The following is a 17,690-nucleotide window of genomic DNA, read 5'->3' on the forward strand; positions in this document are numbered from 1 at the left end:
CGGGAGCCCGGGGGCTCAGGGATGCTGCGCGGCCCCTGGGCCCGGCCCTCGCGGCGCCCTTGGCCTTGGCCGGCATGGCAACACTGCCCTCTGCTGGAGCAGCGCTGTCACCGCGCCCCACCTGGGCCCTGCCGTGGTCCAGGACCTGGGCGCGGGAGGGGGATGCGGGGCCAGGATGGAGGGGAGGGGAATGCGGGTCCAGGATGGGGGGGGTCGGGAGGGGGACTGGTTCAGGATGGGGGGGGCGGAGGATGCGGGCCCAGGATGGAGGGGAGGGGAATGCGGGTCCAGGATGGGGGGGCCGGGAGGGAGATGCATGTCCAGGATTGGGGGGAGGGGGATGCTGGTCCAGGATTAGGGGGGAGGATGCGGGTCCAGGATGGGGGGGCCTGGAGCAGGATGCGTGTCAAGGATGGGCATGGAAGGCGAATGCGGGTCCAGGATGTGGGGAGGTAGGGGGATGCGGGTCCAGGATGAGGGGCTGGGAGGGAGATACGAGTCAAGGATGTGGGGGCCGGGAGAGGGATGCAGGTCAAGGATGGGGGGCACCGGGACAGGGATGCAGGGAGGAGAACAGCCCGACACAAAGCAACCTCCAGAGTCAGCTCTCACGTGGCCGGCCTGTCAAGCGTCCCCGTCCCTGATGTCAGCCTTGAGCCGGGGCTTTGGAATCAGCGCTGTCATGCATTTGCTAGGGGACCCTGGGCACGGTCCCTATGTTCTGAGCTTCAGCACAGAGAAAGTCACCTTACATTTCGGGGCTTTGGAGAAGAGACAATGAATGACACCTCTTCGGCAAGTGTGACCATACCTCCCGGACTGCCCACCGCGGTCTCAGTTCACCCCGTGGTCCCAATGCCAGTGCTGACAGCACCCCTTGTCGTTCTCCGGGTGATATGTGGCATGGTCATCCTAGGGCACCCTGCAGGTGGAGGAGTTACTCAGTGAAGCCTACTTCCTCTGTCCTTTATCAGGCCGCTGGTGTTTTTTGTTTTTTTCTTTTAAGATTTTTATTTATTTATTCGAGAGAGAGAGGGAGAGAGAGGGAGAAGCAGACACCCTGCAGGGAGCCCAATGTGGGCCTGGATCCCAGGACCCCGGGGTCACGCCCTGAGCCGGAGGCAGGCTCACCCACAGAGCCCCCCGGGGGTCCCCAGGCTGCTGGTCTTCCAACCTGAATGTGCATGTCCGCTTTTAAAGGACCAGGTAATGCGGTTTCCTTTCCCTTTCTTTCTGTAAGAGAGAGAAAAAAAAGACACAAGCTCTCCTGCATTCAGACTTAGAAAGTAACACAGCTCGGGGAGGAAGAGTCCGTGGCGAAGAAGGTAGGCCACATAGGAGGACCAGCCAGGCCAACGACGCCCAGGGATATCCTGAGAAAACCCCGTCACCCCGTCTGCTGCCTCTCGAAGAAGGGAAGGCACGTTTTTCCTTGGGGGGAGGCCGGCGGCAAGGCCCAAATGCAGCAGGGTGGCAAGGCAGTGCTAGACGTCATCTCATTTTCAATGGATACCAACGATCCATGGTTGGGAAAATGCCTCTTAGAGAGAAGATGCAGAATTCCAGCATGCATGGGTACAGAGCTATGGAGTACGCGTTTATTTCTTCCAAGCCTGAGAAATGTGGGGAATTCTTGAAATGTCTACCACTATGATAGCTCAAATCAGCGACAATGGCCAAATTTTGTTGCGTCAACATCCCTGACGGGAAGCTGGCGCCAATGCCAGGGTAGCAGCTGATCTGCATGTCTATTTACATACATTTGCATTGGTGTGATGTTAAAAAATAAAGGCTGATATTAAGGAAAGTGGTTTTCCCCCAGTGTTAGTCATCCCCACAGAGCAGCAGTGGCCACGAGCACGGACTCTGGAAACTGGCCTCTTACCTTCTATGTGTGTGACCTTGATGATGAGTTATAACCTTGTGCTGCTTCCTCGTCTAGAAATGGGAATAGCAAAAATACCACCTACTAGAGGACTGGTGCAAGGATTAAATGAGCTAATGTGTATGAAGGGTTTAGAGAGTCGCCGGGCCTATTAAGTGCTCAGGTATTAGCTGCTATTATTATCCTAGGGTTCGTCTATTGTCTCCTACTATCAACCTTTGTAACGAGGCCTCTGCTTTCTTCCTTCTATAAATCATAAAAGTTGGAAATTTGGGGCTGGGAGGGATCTCAGAACATCTAATCAGTCACTTTCAAACTTTCATTTTGTTCCTTTTAAAATAACCATGGAACACTTTCTGGAAATGAAAGCTTGTGTGGAAACCCAGCATGGGGGGCCATGTAGCATTGTGGTTAAGAAAATGGGCTTTGCAGACGGACAGGTCTGATTTCCAGTTCTGGCAAAGCTGCCTATTAGCCTGGCGACTCGGGGCAGATGATGATTTACCTTGGCTTTAAGCCTCCATTTTGTAAAGTGCAAAATAGCAATCGTAATTGTAAATATTTCGTAGGGTTGATATGAAGCTAAAGGACTTCGCACCTATAGAGTGTTTGGTGCAAGGGCTGGACCCAGTTGTGTTAACTCCTGAGGTTTCAACCTGTGCAATAGATACAAGCAGAGGCCTGTCCAGGTGAAGCAGGGCAGAGAACTAGGAGCGCAGGGCGAGGGGCCGAGGGGGGTGCTCCCGGGGAACTCCTGTGACTTTGCAGAAGGCAGTTTAAAAGCTCCAGGTTGCGGCACCTGGAGCAGTTGGCTGAGTGTCTGGGTCTTGATTTCTGCCCAGGCCATGCTCTCGGGGTTGTGAGACGCAGCCCCGTGTCCAGCTCTGTGCTCAAGATTCTCTCTCCCTCTCTCTCTGCCCCTTCCACCCATGCTTTCTCTCTCTGTCAAATAAATAAATACATCTTAAAAGAAAAAAAAAAACATCCTGGGGATCCCTGGGTGGCTCAGCAGTTTAGCGCTGCCTTCAGCCCAGGGAGTCATCCTTGGAGTCCCAGGATCGAGTCTCACATCGGGCTCCCTGCATGGAGCCTGCTTCTCCCACTGCCTGTGTCTCTGCCTCTCTCTCTGTCTATGCCTCTCATGAATAAATAAATAAAATCTTTAAAAAAAAAAAACATCCTGATTTAAGCCAACATCTGGTGAACCCAGTTCCAGAGAGCCTCCAGCCCCTGACCACACCGCTTCCTCTCGTAGCCAGGGTTCTAATTCCGCCACCATCACTGGCTGTGTGTTTGCCCTTCCTTCCCCTTGCCCTTCAAACCACAACACAGAGCCTTCCTCTTCGTTTTAAACACCTTTTCCCGGGACCTATTAAGCTGAGTAAAGGTGTATGACATCCCCTGTGGCTGGCTCCCAAAGGGCCAAAGTGTCCTGAACTCGCACTTCTAACATCTCCTGCTCCCTCCCTGAGCCTTCAACAGCTCACAGCCGGAGGGAGAATGAGTCATTTTGTTAAAAATAAAAACACTACCATCTTCCGTCTAATGGCTTTGTTCATGATCACTGCAGGCTGGCTCTGAGATGCATGCCAAGCAGCCAGGGACAGCCAGTGGGCAGCCCGGGAAGCTGGCCTACCTGAAGTCACAGCTTTGCCATCGTCTCTGCTCTGCTGAATTGCAGGGACCCAGCCACCCCCACATCGGCTCGGTCGTGGGTGATGTGAGGGCCTGAACAACATCAGCCTGGGGTGGGGTGAAGGCCATGCTCCCCAGAGGAGGGCCAGTGTAGACCCAAGAGCCGCCTCCTCGGAGGACAGAGGATAAGATTCATAATCCACAGGGAGCTCCTCTAGTCTCTTGTTTTACAGGAAACCAGAAAAGGAGAGTAGCTTCTCCAGGCTCCCCGAGCTGCGGGCAGGAGAAGCAAGACAAGAATTCAGGGTTCCTGTCTATAATTATAACACCTTCTGCATCTGCTGCTCTCACTTTCACACGCTGCGCAGCTCAGTCCTATGGGGGTGACGCTATTATTGTTCCCGTTTTGCAGATGAGAAAACTGAAGCTCCGGGAGGTTAAGTCACTCGCCTGAGCCTCCCCAAGCTGGGACGCAGTGAAGGAGGATATAACATTAGTTCATCTGGGTCCAGAGCCTGGTTTCTCAAGCACCAGATGCTCGCGGGTTGGGCGGTGGAGAGTGTTTATTCGCCCGTGCAACTGCTGAAAGAGCAGGGACCACGTCTTGTCCGTGGCTGACTCCTCGGTGCTTAGTACGGTGCCTGGAGGGGAGCGGGCATTCCCTAAGTAGCCACCGAGTTTCCGCGTGCTGACCATGAATGTTGGCTCCACCGGGGTCTTGCCCCTCCAGGTGAGGGTGTGGGTGATATGACTCTCTGGCCGCTTTGGGGCGATATCTCACTTTGGGGTGACGTCTGTCTACTTTCCCCATAAGACCCTGTCTACATACCTGACCCTTGCTCCGGTTTAGGAGAGGCTAATAAGAAGTGTTCGGGCCGAACTGGGAGCTACGGAAGCACAGCGACAGTGCACCGTCCACTCTGGAAAAGTCACACCTGTTCACTGGACCTGGACTAACTCAGCAAGAAGGAGACCAGATGGTGTTCAAGGTCCCCAACTGACAAGAGCTCCCATCAGGTGTGGCGTAGGTAGGTTTTCTCAACCTCAGCGTGATGGACACTGAGAGCTGAATGAACCCCTTGCTGGGGAGACCCGTCCTACGCACCAGAGGAGTCTTAGCAGCATGCCCAGCCTCTACCCATCAGAGGCCGGTAGCACTTGCCCAGTTGTGACCAATGAAAATGTCTTCAGAAATTGTCAAATATCAGGGCGCCTGGGTGGCTCAGTCAGTTAAGCATTTGACCTCAGCTCAGGTGATGATCTCGGGGTCCTGGGACTGAGCCCTGCATTGGGCTCCCTGCTCAATGGAGAATCTGCTTTGCCCTCTGCCCCACCCCTGTTCATATTCTCTCTCTCTTTAAACTAAATAAATAAAAATTAAAATATCTAGAACAAGAAGGAGGAAGAGGAGGAGACGGAGAAGATGGAGAAGATGAAGACGAAGAAGATGAACATGATGAAGACGAAGATGAAGACAAAGAAGATGAAGACGAAGAAGACGAAGACGATGAAGAAGACAAAGAAGATGAAGACAAAGACGACAAAGAAGGAGAAGACGAAGATGAAGAAGACGAAGAAGAAGACGAAGACAAAGAGAAGAAGAAGAAGAAGAAGAAGAAGAAGAAGAAGAAGAAGAAGAAGAAGAAGAAGAAGAAAAGAAGAAGAAGAAAAGTGTCAAATATCTCTTGGGGAAGGAGGGAAAAAAGACCCTGGTAGACAATAACCCAAGTTCTGCCCTGATGTGGACATTCTCTGCCTCAGGGTCCCTTTGTGGGTCCCTCATCCTCTCTGGGCCTGACCTCTCACCTGCAAAAGGAGGCTGTTGTCCTACTCGTCTAGGACGGTAGATGGGAACGCGCCGCAGCTGTGGTCCCTTCCTGCCCGTGCCAGGGTGGAGGTGACCATTCGCTGAGAGCACGGGGGCTACGGGGTGTGAGTGTCAGAATCCTTTACGCGGAGACACTATTGTGTAAATTGGTAAAACTCCACCATGATGCTTACAACTCAGGGGAAATCGTGTCGGGTCCAGTGCAGACCTGCCACCAGCTCCAGATGCCCACACGGCAAGTTCCTGACTGTCATGTACCTTCGTGTACACCAGCCCAACTCCCAGCTCGTGACACACGACTCTAGGGCCATCTTTTTTGCTTTGAATAGCTGTTACCTCTGACAGGAGTATCCATCTCTCCACCATGTATGATAAACTCTGGATTTCATTGGTGCAAACTGGGGTTCGCTCCCCCCAAGCAGTCCCCCTGGCCCGCCTGCACACACACTGAGCCTCTGGGCCTTTCCTGTGTGGCACAGCGGCCGCCGCAGGTGAGACCCGGATGCGTAGCCTTACTCCTGGGTGTTTCTTCATTTGTGAGACATGGCTCTGTTCCTCTGGAGAACCCCGAGGGACCTGCACGTCATCATCATCACCGTCATCACCGCGGTTGTTCACAGACCGTTCAGTCCAACGTGCGGTGGCAGACGCGGTCCTAGACCCCGGGTTTGTAAGAATCAGACACCGCTTCTCAGCGAGGATCGAGGGCTCATCGTACGTCTCTCCGCTCCGTGGCCACAAGCTCCTCCTAGGAAGCGAGCGTAGCGCTCCCCGGCCCCCTGGCTCCCGGGGACCTGCTGAGTGCCTCCAGCGGGAGCAGCCATGGAGGAGCCCTTTGTAACGTCAGAAGTCTCTCCATCCCCGTAAGCACCATTACTTAGGGTAGAATCAGGAAGACAGTCACCTGCTGTGTAGATGCTACACGCTCCGGAGCCGGGATTTTGCCCGCGTGGTCCACTGCTGGACACCTGTCGGCTCAAGCGGGGCCTTGTTGGGAGAATAAATCCAAGGCCTTACTTCCCTCGTCTCCGGCTCACGAGGCCGGGATGACTCCTTTGCACGTTCACAGGGTTACGGAGATAAATACTCCAACACAGGAGGAAACCCAAACCTGTCCAAACTTGGATAGGTTCACAGAGCTTTCTGTGAATCCTCCTGGAGCAGTTGCTTCCAGATTTCCTTTGAGGGGCAGGCCGGCTTGTCGCTTCTCCTACTCTCTCTTTTTCTAACTCTTCTGGAAAACCTGACATCTCTTGGAGATGGCCACTGACAAAGAATTGGCCATGAGTATTTTGAGTAAAAGTCTAGTGTAATGGGCAGACCCTCGGGCCCGGGGTCTCGGTGTTCGGCTTGGCCTTCTCCCAGCCTCTGACTCACTGCGAGTCATCTGAGAGGCACCGTCCCTTCCTCCACTCAGTTTTCCCACCTGTGAAGTGGGACAGATGGAATAACGCTGAATGGTCTGACCAGATGTAACACTCTCGAACAAAGGAAGGAGCACTTCTCTTTGTTTGTCCCAACTCCTCCCTCCGGAGGAAATCAAGGGCCCAACAGGGACCTGGTGCCACGTATCCAGACGACAGAGCATCTTCATGGGGTCGCTGCGGCAGCCTGAGCCCTCGAATGGTGCAGCCAAGTGTCCCCGTGTCCTGATTAGAAATGACAAGGGATATAACAAAAGACCCAACTTTGTGACAGCAGCTGGGGCCCCACGTTTGGCTCAAGCATGGTGGAGGCGCGGTGCCAGGGCCGTATTCCAGGCAGTTAGAAGAAATACCAGCATCTATTTGCCAACTAATAACAGAATATCATTGAAACACCGTCCGGCCAGAGCCTGCTCGCTGGTCCCCCCGGGGCCTGGCTGAGAGCAGGCTTCTCTGCCCTCTTCTCATTACCTGCTAATATGGGATGAACATCTACCTTCGCGTGGCACGAGCTTGGCGACAACGGGACTTGCTCCCTCAAGATTCTCTCTTCCGACACAGAAATGCGTGCATCTCCCCGCCTGATGTTTGGGCTCAGAGGTTCCAACTTCTTGCTTCTCCCTGCATCCCACCAGGGGTCAGGGAGCCAGGAAACCTAACCCCAAATCTCGCATCTGCCGTTTCTTCCTGGCGTCATCTTGGACTCCTCCTCTGAGTCTCCGTCTTCATACCCATTTGTGCCTTCTCCTTCCGGTTCCCGGGGTTACGAGATAATCAAACTGTCCCATGCATTTTACAGTGCATTATAAACGACGACAATATCGCACGAATGTTCATGTGTTTCGGGGGGGTCTGAATGGCTATTTATGTTTTACAAAAACCTCTTTACTTCCTCAGATTTCCCATATCGGGTGCCAGGAAAGTCTACCTGTGCGAAATAATAAATGTTCTCTAGAGGAAAAAAAAAATTAAGGGTTTACAGAAAACATAATATGGAATTTTCAATGATGCGAATTTCGTTATGCACACCTCCTCAGTGCCTTTAAGCTAGAAATATTATCCGACCACAGAAGCTTTTGTTTTCCCTTGGAAATACGCTCTTGTCTATTCTAGAACTAGGCTGGCAGGAAGTAAAATTTGTTACTGAACTACACTCCCTTCTATTAAGACAAGTGAATTATAACAACTGCTTCAAAACTGGGAAAAAAAAAAAAAAAGCTGGGGGAGTCTAAGGAAGACAAAGAAATCAGATCCTTCCATTTCTTCCCAGGCTCCGGAGTTGCTTTCCCTTGCATGTTTCTTTTTCCTTCTTCCTCCCTCCAACCACCACCCTCTCCGGATCGCTTGGTAACCTGCCATGGATACAAATCCTCGTGCCCCTCCCCGGGCCTACGGAATCAGAAACAAGCCCTGCAAAGTGGTTCTGACGCACACCGACATTGCACTTAAACCCGCCGATTCGGTTGCCTATTAATCGTGCCCTCAAAAAAAAAAAAAAAAATCGTGCCCTCGTTCGATTCCAAAAGTTCCAGCTTGGACAATAAATTCCACGGTTACCCTAAATAGAGCTACGTTGGCCCAAATATTTTGTTAGGAACTTCTGTTCCTGTCGGCAAACAGCAGCTGCGCCCTCGCACACGCACACACACACGCACACCTGGGCCGCCCGGCCTCCCCCGCCACGACACAATGGATAAATAGACAATTCCAAAAAAAAAAAATTCGACAATTCAGCTCCTAAGGATTTCATGCCGGGCGCTCCGTCTACTGCCCCGGCCCGGCCCCCCGAGGGTCGGGGCCTGCTTCATGACAATCCAAGGAGAAGGTGTCAAGAGCTCGGCGGCCGCCCCACAGGAGGAGGCCGATAAACGGCTGCTACGTACATTCATCTTCCTTTGCTGCCGTGTTCCCCGTGTCAGGAGCCGTGGCGGGGTCTGGGCATTAAGAAGTGAGGTCCGATCCCCGGGTGGCTCAGCGGTTGAGCGTCTGCCTTCAGCCCAGGCCGTGACCCCGGGGTCCTGAGATCGAGTCCCGCATCGGGCTCCCTGCATGGAGCCTGCTTCTCCCTCTGCCTGTGTCTCGGCCTCTCTCTGTGTCTCTCATGATAAATAAGAAGTGAGGCCCGCGGTCAGGACCCCTTCCCTCAGGGCTCCGGATCTGGTGGCCCGGGGTGGCCTCGAGTCAGGCTGTGGGTGATGGGGGACGTCGGGGGGGAGGCCACAGTCCCGGGGGTACAGGCACCTGCAGGCAGCTGGGCTGGGAGCAATGCGGGAGAACTGGGGGTTTGAGGGGAGAGGCGCGGCCGCCGGCGGGGACCCACCTATCAACACAGGGTGTGTGGACCCTTCGGGAAGGTCTGATCACCACTGAGGCCATGGGGAGCCGGGGGAGCATGTGGCCAGGAGGATTTTCTGGATCCATGTGTGGTTGCGCCGATGGGGGGAGACCAGGGCAGGGAAGGGACCCCAGGAATAACCGGGTGGGCCCCGCTGGGTGGCCCCCACCCCGCCGTCGAGCTTCGCTCCCTGGAGTCTAGGACGGTGGTCGGGGTGTTCTCTCTCTCTCTGTCACCAACATCACAGGATTTTGTTTCAGAAAAGAAACCAGCAGCACTCTGCCCTCCCTCCCCGCACCCCCCCACCAGGCCCTGGGAGCCCCAGAAGAGCTCCGGCCTCCGGAGTCTTGCCCTCTTTACGGCCTTGACCCTGAGCCTCCGGCGAGACCTCCACCAAACGGAATATTTATCAGCTCACCTAAATACCGGGTATTTGGATATCGCTACACTGCATCTCCCGGTTACTGGGATCTACGAGGATATGCTCGTGTCCCCCCCCCCATATCTGGACGGGGCCACAGTTCCTGGCTCGCAGCTCCCAGAAGGCTGGGGGCTTCCTGAGGGGTCGCAGCACCGGGAGTATCCTTTGTTCCATTCGATTTCCTCCTAATTCCTGAGATGTTTCAAAGCCACGAAGGTGAAGTGGGGGGTCCCCTTGTTCGGAACAAGCCCCTTGCCACCACGACTGGGTTTATGCTAATGAGGGGATTTTTGGAAAGCACCCAAGGATGGGGCCTGGTTACCAGGGAAACCAACCTTGTGATTAGAGGGGTCGGTTCTGGTTTGGGGGGGCAGCTAGAGGGTGAGTCGATCACCAATGGCCAGTGGCTTAATCACTCATGCCGTGTAATGAAGCCTCCATAGAGACCCAGGAGGGACGCCTGGGCGGCCGTAACTGAGCATCTGCCTTCAGCTCAGGCCGTGACCCCGGGGTCCCGGGATCGAGTCCCGTGTCGGGCTCCCCGCACGGAGCCTGCTTCTCCCTCTGCCTGGGTCTCTGCCTCTCTCTCTCTGTCTCTCTCTCTCTCTCTCTGTTTCTCTCATGAATAAATAAAATTAAAAAAAAAAAAAGGATGGGCTTCAGAGAGCTGCTGGCCCTCCCCTCCCCTGCCCTGTGCCTGCCTCCCCTCCGGCTCTCCCCGGGTTACATACTGTTATAAGAAACCGGTGACCTGCTGAGTCGAGTGTTCCCAAAAGATCCGGGAGCCGGTGTCACGCAGTCGCCGGCCGAGGAGCGGGTGGTTGGGGCGCAGTCAGGCACCTGGAGGACAGAGGGGCTTGGGCAGGGGCGGGGTGCAGGGCTGTGTCCCCGGCCTCACGGGTCACGGAGGGCTCTGGGGCCCGCTCGGGGTGGGACACTCAGCCAGGGTGGGCTCACCTGTCCGCGTGGATGTGCCGCTCCATACCTGTGCCCACGCAGCCCGGACCTGGGAGCAGCATCCTAGTTACCTGGGTCCCCCCGCAGCGGCCCCCAAAGGGTGAGCGCCCCGGGGAACACTCGGAACTGAGGCTGAGCCGGTGACTGTGGTCGTTTGTCTCCAGTCGCATTCTCCTCCACATCGCTGCTGCCCCGCTCACATGTCTGTGTCAGCAGGACACGGGGGGCGGGTGACAGGTGGGGCCACGCAGGCACCTGTGACCCAACTCACCCCCCAGGCACCTGTGACCTGATTCACCACCTGCACCTGTGACCTAGTCACCAAGTCTCCCCCCAGGCACCTGTGATCGAGTCACTGCCTGGGCACCTGTGACCCAAGTCACTGAGTCACCCCTCGGGCACCTGTGACCTGAGTCACTGAGTCACTGCGCAGGCACCTGTGACCCGAGTTGCTGAGTCGCTTCCCGGGCACCTGTGACCCGAGTCGCCGAGTCATCCCCCGGGCACCTGTGACCCAAGTCACCCCCCAGGCACCTGTGACCGGAGTCACCGAGTCATGCGGGCCTCCTGCCCAGGAGCAGGCGGCGGGGCTACTGGTGGGGAGCCGGGCACTGACCTCCCTCCAACACTGCATGCGCCTTTTTCGCTTCTGTGCTGCGCGTCCACCTGTCACAGGAGAGAAGGGGGGCGGCGCCCGGTTCATGGCTTTCCCTCCGCGGCCTGAGAGTCCTGGGCCACAGACAGGCCCCGGCCCTACGGAATGAGGTAATGAGCTACGGGGCGGTATCTCAGTCGTTGGCTCTGCATTTCCAGAGCTCTGTGTGCTCATGGCATTTCAAATAACCCGAATTCCTTTCTTTTTTTTTTTAATTTTTTTTATTTTTTTTTAAAGATCTTATTTATTTACTCATGAGACACAGAGAGAAAAAGAGGCAGAGACACAGGCAGAGGGAGAAGCAGGCTCCATGCAGGGAGCCCGATGCAGGATTCGATCTCAGGACCTCGAGATCATGACCTCAACCAAAGGCAGATGCTCAACCGCTGAGCCACCCAGGCGTCCCTCTTTTTTTTAAGCCGAGTTAATTTCTTAATATATAATATGGGAATGCCCCCTCACACAAAAGAAATAATTGCTACACAAATACAGAATAAAAATAAACAGGGGCGCCTGGGTGGCTCAGTCAGCGGAGCGATTGACTCTTGATGTCGGTTCAGGTCATGATCTCAGGGTCCTGGGATCGAGCTCCGCGAGGGCTCCGTGCTCAGTGCAGAGTCGGCTTGGGATTCTCTCTCTCCCTCTCCCTCTGCCCCTCTCCCCTACTCGTGCTCTCTCTCTCTCTCTGTCTCTCAAATAAATAAGATCTTGAAAAATAAATAAACAGGGACGCCTGGGTGGCTCAGTGATTGAGCGTCTGCCTTCGGCTCAGGGTGTCCGGGTCCTGGGTTCGAGTCCTGCATCAGAGCCCGCTTCTCCCTCTGCCAGTGTCTCTGCCCCTCTCTGGGTAAATAAATAAATAAAATCTTAAAATACGTAAATAATAAACTCAGCAGACGCCCACGAAGTCAAGCAGGGGGAGTAAGTGTGCTGGTGCCATTTTCACTAACTTGCTGACATTGTGAACCTGTCACTCAACCCCTTTGAGCCTCCAGTGACCCATGTGTTAAACGGGGGTCGCCCCACCTCACTACCTCTTGCGTCCAAAGGCTCACAGTTTGGGGCAATCCACCTCATCCTAATGAGTTATCACAACCCCTCTCGCGTGCAGACTGATTTACAACTTACCCAGTACTTGTTAAAGAGCATTATTTCCCAGACTCATAAAATTTCAGAGGTGAGCCTCACCGAGGAACACATCCAGTGGTTTGTACACCCGGCTTCACGCTCCCGGGCAAGAAGAGCCCAGGAGACACGACGGCAGCCCGTGATCTCCTAACAATATTTCAAAACTGCTAACGGGAATCATATATTTCCCCAATAAAATCAGACTTTAATTGCTTTTGGTGGGAATTATATCAACTAAAATTGGTACTTATTGGAAAACTAATTATCCCTTAATAAATGTAACTTAATAGACATGACCTCTTGAAACATTCACTGGGTGGGGGTGGGTGTGGTCTATGGAAAGAAAAGTCGTAGGAGCAAAACTTAGGAGTGAAGTGATGAAGGCGTTGGATGACCCCGAATTTTAAAGAGAGCCCCCCATTTTAAAGATGAGCACAGGGAAGCCCAAAGAAGCAAGCGGAACCCGGAACCTCCTCCTCTTCTCGGCCCCTACCCTAGATCAGGCCTTGTCCCTCCTCTTGGGGATGCGTGCACAGGTCCCGGCTGCTACGGGCCTCTACGGCCCCTCCCGTCGCCCTTCAAACTGCAGCCCAAGTGGCCTCTTTGGTGCAGAGCCCTCTCACCCTCTGACGGATGAGCGTCCCCTACGTCTCCTCACCGCCCTTAGGACAGAGGCACGCTCCTCTCCCGGCGCGCAAGGCTCCTCGCGACCTGGCCGCACCATCCCTCGAGAGTCACCTCATGCTGCAGCCACACCTAATGGCTTTTGGGTCCTCAAGGCACCGGGCCTCCCACCACCCCTTGTGCTTTGAACAAAGTATCCTTTCTTTTTTTTTTTAATAAATTATTTTTTTATTGGTGTTCAATTTACCAACATACAGAATAACACCCAGCGCTCATCCCGTCAAGTGCCCCCTCAGTGCCTGACACCCACTCACCCCCACCCCCCGCCCTCCTCCCCTTCCACCACCCCTAGTTCGTTTCCCAGAGATAGGAGTCTTCATGTTCTGTTTTCCGAATGCCCTTCCTCTCTTGTTCACCTGCCACCCTAACTCACCCATCACGTGGCAGCTTCATCACACCTCCTCCAGGGAACCTTCCCTGCACAACAGCTTGGGTGCCTGCTTGGGGCCTGTCAGCGCCGCCGGCCTCCACCTGGCACGCGCTTCTCCTACCCGGTGTCCATCTCGTTTGGAGGTTAGATGGCGCAGTGAACACGACGTCCCCAAGATCTCACGGCAGAGGCAGGAGGCAGATGCTAGGGCTTCTCCCGGCCCAAGGGCTCTGTGTGCTGGAGAACATCGCCAGGGCTCTGAGAACCTCAAGCATTCGGCTTTTCCCTCCATAGAGCACACATTTTGAGAAGAAAGAAAAAATGTTGTTCAACATGGAATTTATTAAGGGATCACTTTAGGACTGCCAGAGAGGAAAGAAGGCAGGCCTGTAGGGACCTTAGAAATTGGATTTTGTCCTCCAGACTGGAAACCTACAGGCAAGATTTAAGAGCAAAATCCCAAAGTGGGGCCTCCTAGACAGAGGCACGTAGAGCAGCTTTGCCACAAACCCTGTACAGGTGCCAACGAGGCCACAGAGACCCCGTCTCTTGCGTGGGAGGGAACCCAGCTAACAAGCTGAGGGCCCTGGGCCCATCATGTCAGGCTCCCTCAAAGGGCGTTGTCCTCTGGCCTCTCTGGTTTCTGAGACCTGCAAGTACAATGTCAGGCGGAGAAGCCAGCAGCTGCTTTTACCTGCTTACACGTACAGACCCAGCACCCACCAGGGCTTTGTCCTTTAAAGAACACTGATCCACCTTCAGAAGCTCCAGGTTCCGGCCTCTAGTTGCTGCTTTAAGGACAAAAAAAAAAAAAAAAAAAAAAAAAAAACGGTACCAGGTAGGAGGATCTCCAAGCTCATAATCAGAAGACCCAGTGATTGCAATAATGAGAGACTCTATACTTAATTCACAAGGTACTTTAATCTGCATTATTAGGACTTGAACAACCCTGGACAGTTGACAAGCCAAGGACATCTAGTATAGTGTCATTTTTCAAATGAGCAAAACCAAGACCTAAAGCACGTTAATTGACTTCCCTGAAGTCTGTCGGACTCAGGTATGAAGGGTCTCTCGAACATGGCAATCGGCCTGACAACGTCAGGCTTTACCCTGACCTTGCTGTGCAATATTGGGCAAGTTACTCAACCTTACTGGTCTCCACATTCCTCGTCTACAAAAGGGGGATTAAATTATCAATCTCTCAGCCCCTCTCCTGGGGGGGGGGCTCAGCAGTTGAGCATCTGCCTTCAGCTCAGGTCATGACCCCGGGGTCCTGGGATCGAGTCCTGCACCGGGCAACCTGCATGGAGCCTGCTTTTCCCTCTGCCTGTGTCTCTGCCTCTCTCTGTGTCTCTCATGAATAAATAAATAAAACCCTTATAAATAAATAAATAATCACTCTCTCGTGGTCATTGTGAGATGAAGTAAGATAAAGTGACCTACTGCAGTAATGTACACACTCTGATATTCAATACCTGGAACTTAAGGATGCTCATCCTCTGACTGTAAATCCCTTTATCCTTTCTGATCATCCTGCTTCAGACATGCTTTAGGGCTACAATTTTTCCATCAATAAAGGAGGTTCCAGTGACCTTACACCACCTCTCTGAATCTCAGTTCCCAGCTCTAAGTTGGGAGGAATAATTACAGCTTCTCCCTTATAGGGTTATTCTGAGGAATGAAGTAGATAATGCTTAGAAAGCACTTAAGACCATGGCTGGCTCATAGCCAGCACTAAATGTAAATTAACTATTATCACTGTGGTTGTTGCTAATGTTAATATTATTAGTCCCTCCTGTTATAAAATGGGATATATACCCTCTCACTCAGTAAAGTGATCGAAACCCAGTCCTGTTTGGATCAAATGGAGATCAGAAAGTGCCTGTAGTTTCACTACCAAAGCCCCCCCCCCTCCCTTTTCCTTCCTTCAGCTGGTTTTAGAGAACCACAGACTCTAAGGCCCAGAAAGATTTTCATAGCCCATCCTCTTGACCGATTCTCCAGCGTTCGCGTTCTCTCTACAACGTCCCCAAGTGGCATAAAATTGAATACCTCTGGTGATGGGGACCTCACCACCTGTACGGCAGCTCCCTCTGTGCACAGTGCCGTGGGCTACACTCTCTTAGAGGAAGACAAAATGCAAGTCACGGTAGCTTCTTCCCTTGGTCCCACTGCTACCCTGCAGCTCTCGCTGGATCCACAGAAGTCACAGAGAATTTGCAGAAGCCCAGCTTCAATAGCATTTCTTTCCAGACTATAACAAACTCGAATCATATTTGTTGGTCATTTTTCTCCTCCCTCCTTCTGGAAAAAAAAAAAAAAACTTTAAGCACATTTCACCATTGAAAAGACTTTTTTTTCTCCCTGTCTGCTGGTTCCCACTGGGATGAAAAGCAATAAAAAGTCAGAAAGAAGTATAGGTTTGCCTTCTGGCTTTGTCACTTAGACGAATAGCACCGTAACAAACGGTGAATGCTATCGGTTAAAGCCGGGGAAAGCGAACTCCTTCCTCTTCCCCCATACATTTCTCCAAGTTCTGATGCAAGGAGTTTGGACAGGGAAACCTTTTTCTGGAGATGAATAAGTTGGTGAGTTAAAGATTTTGCATTAAAAACAGATCCTGGTTGTAATATCTTCCTGACAGTTGCATTTTGCTCCCCATGTTGTGTGAGTCACATAAATAAATCTCAGGGGGCTTAGCAGTTCGAGAGGGGGCATCTGGGAACATTGCAAGGTATCTGCCAATCGCAGGATGATAAGGAAGCGCGGCTCCAAGCCAGTCCCTGCAGTCTCGAGGGGGTCTGTGTGCATTCTTTCTCCGTCCCCACCCCCAACATCATCGTACCTTCTCTTTTCAATGTCCTCTGTATTTCCAATCAGCTTCCCAATCTGGCACTGGCTTCAGGACATCCCATGAATAGACAACATGAGAGGATCTTGTAATATTTCACGCTCTCCGATGAAAAATACGCCGGTTGGGAATGTTAATATTTAATCACAGATAAAGTGTCTGAAAAGGTGCAGGAGAATTTTCCATTAAGATATGGAGATACTCAGGAGGTGTCCTCACCTTGTTGGAAAACCTTATCAGGCAAGTCGACAACATGCAGTGTGGGAAGAGATGCTGGGGCAGGACCGTGGGACCGAGTCGCTCGTCCTGCTGGGGGTGAGCCGTGAATTAGGAGTCCAGACCAAACACGATGCCAAGAAAGTGTTCCTCGATGCAGCGCGCCTCTCTGGCCAGCACAAGCAAGATGAGGAACTGGACGTGAGCGCCGGGCCTGCGGGGGAGGGGGTGGGAAGGGCACAGGTTGGACATCAAAGAAGACTTTGAACTTCTCTCCCATGAGAACGGAGGCCCCGTGGACCCAGGAAGAAACCACCAGCTGAAAGTGACCGTGTTGAAATGTATAAGCCATAAAGTGTCTTCCCACGGGCGGTCGCAGGTGGTCCCCCTGGACATGCCATTACAGGTGGTTGACAGGAATCCCCGTCTGTGGAGGTGGGTTATCAGGCCCAGAGGGGTGAAGTCATGTGCCCAAAGTCATACGGTGGATATATGGTTGGGTGTTCAATGTAGGTCCTTCTGACTCCAAATCTGGTGCTCTTCTTTACTAAAGCATGTTTTCTTTCAACAGGAAAAAGAGGAGCAGGTCTACGGTGGGGAAGCTGATAGTAATCTCAGTGGTGACGAAGATGATGCTGATAGGTGAACACTTATGTTACACTCAGGTTTCAAGCCAGACTAAGTGCCAAACCCTACACTAGATGCTCTTCGTGAAATCCGTCGTTTAATCCTTATAACTTCCATACGATGCCTTATTGTTATTTTTATTGTTATTGTTGCATTTAGTTACAGATAAACAGGCTCAGAGAGGTAAAATGACTTGCCCAAGGTCACATAAAGGGATTATTCAAACTTAGCTGTGGCTAGATTTAAAATTTCCATGCTCCCGTTATACAACAGAAAAGGAGAAGAGCGGGAGGTGGGTGAGGAGAGCTTGAGGCTGGGACATGTAGAGTTCAGAGGCAGTTGGGACAATTGATTGACATAGATAATTTCCTTTCAGAACTTCATTCAGTTAGGGGTGCTCATGAGGCATCTGGAAACCAATGGAGGGCTGGAGTTTTAGGAAGGACACGGGGTGGGGGGGCAGACCTGCAGAGCCAATGGAGTCCTGGGCATGCATTGAGCACCTAGTGCATGCAATTCCAATATGCATGAGGGCAATGGGACGGGATCCCTAAAACAAGCCTTGACCTTTGTGATGAATCCTAAAAGTCCTCTCAGTAACCATGGTGAATACCTCGTCAGCCGAGAATGGGGTTCTAGATTACAATCCATGCCGGTATCATAGTGGGAAGTGA

General features: G+C 52.8%; 1 long non-coding RNA gene across 1 annotated transcript; it reads right to left on the reverse strand.

Annotated features, from left to right (window-relative positions):
• Positions 1-1,004: 1,004 nt before the first annotated feature.
• LOC129494661 (uncharacterized) lies at positions 1,005-10,351 on the reverse strand. The gene is made up of 3 exons (XR_008661371.1): positions 10,260-10,351; positions 9,093-9,336; positions 1,005-1,233 (listed from the first exon to the last, which is right to left on the reverse strand). It is a non-coding gene; the product is annotated as an uncharacterized LOC129494661 (long non-coding RNA).
• Positions 10,352-17,690: the final 7,339 nt, after the last annotated feature.

The sequence above is a fragment of the Nyctereutes procyonoides genome, unplaced genomic scaffold, assembly GCF_905146905.1.
Source record: "Nyctereutes procyonoides isolate TBG_1078 unplaced genomic scaffold, NYPRO_anot_genome, whole genome shotgun sequence".
Taxonomy (NCBI): Eukaryota; Metazoa; Chordata; class Mammalia; order Carnivora; family Canidae; genus Nyctereutes; species Nyctereutes procyonoides.